Genomic DNA, 314 nt, shown 5'->3' with positions numbered 1-314 from the left:
TCTAAAGTAATGTTTAGAGTGCAAAGAATCTACACTAATATTTAGAGTGCAAAGAATCTACAGTAAAGTTTAAAGAACAAATAATCTACACTAATGTTTAGAGTACAAAGAATCTACAGTAATGTTTAGAAAACAAATAATCTACAGTAATGTTTAGAAAACAAATAATCTACAGTAATGTTTAGAAAACAAATAATCTACAGTAATGTTTAGAAAACAAATAATCTACAGTAATGTTTAGAAAACAAATAATCTACAGTAATGTTTAGAAAACAAATAATCTACAGTAATGTTTAGAGTGCAAAGAATCTACA

This window comes from Limulus polyphemus, unplaced genomic scaffold, assembly GCF_000517525.1.
Source record: "Limulus polyphemus unplaced genomic scaffold, Limulus_polyphemus-2.1.2 Scaffold2678, whole genome shotgun sequence".
Lineage (NCBI taxonomy): Eukaryota > Metazoa > Arthropoda > Merostomata > Xiphosura > Limulidae > Limulus > Limulus polyphemus.
Note: the sequence above shows the minus strand (reverse complement) of the source record.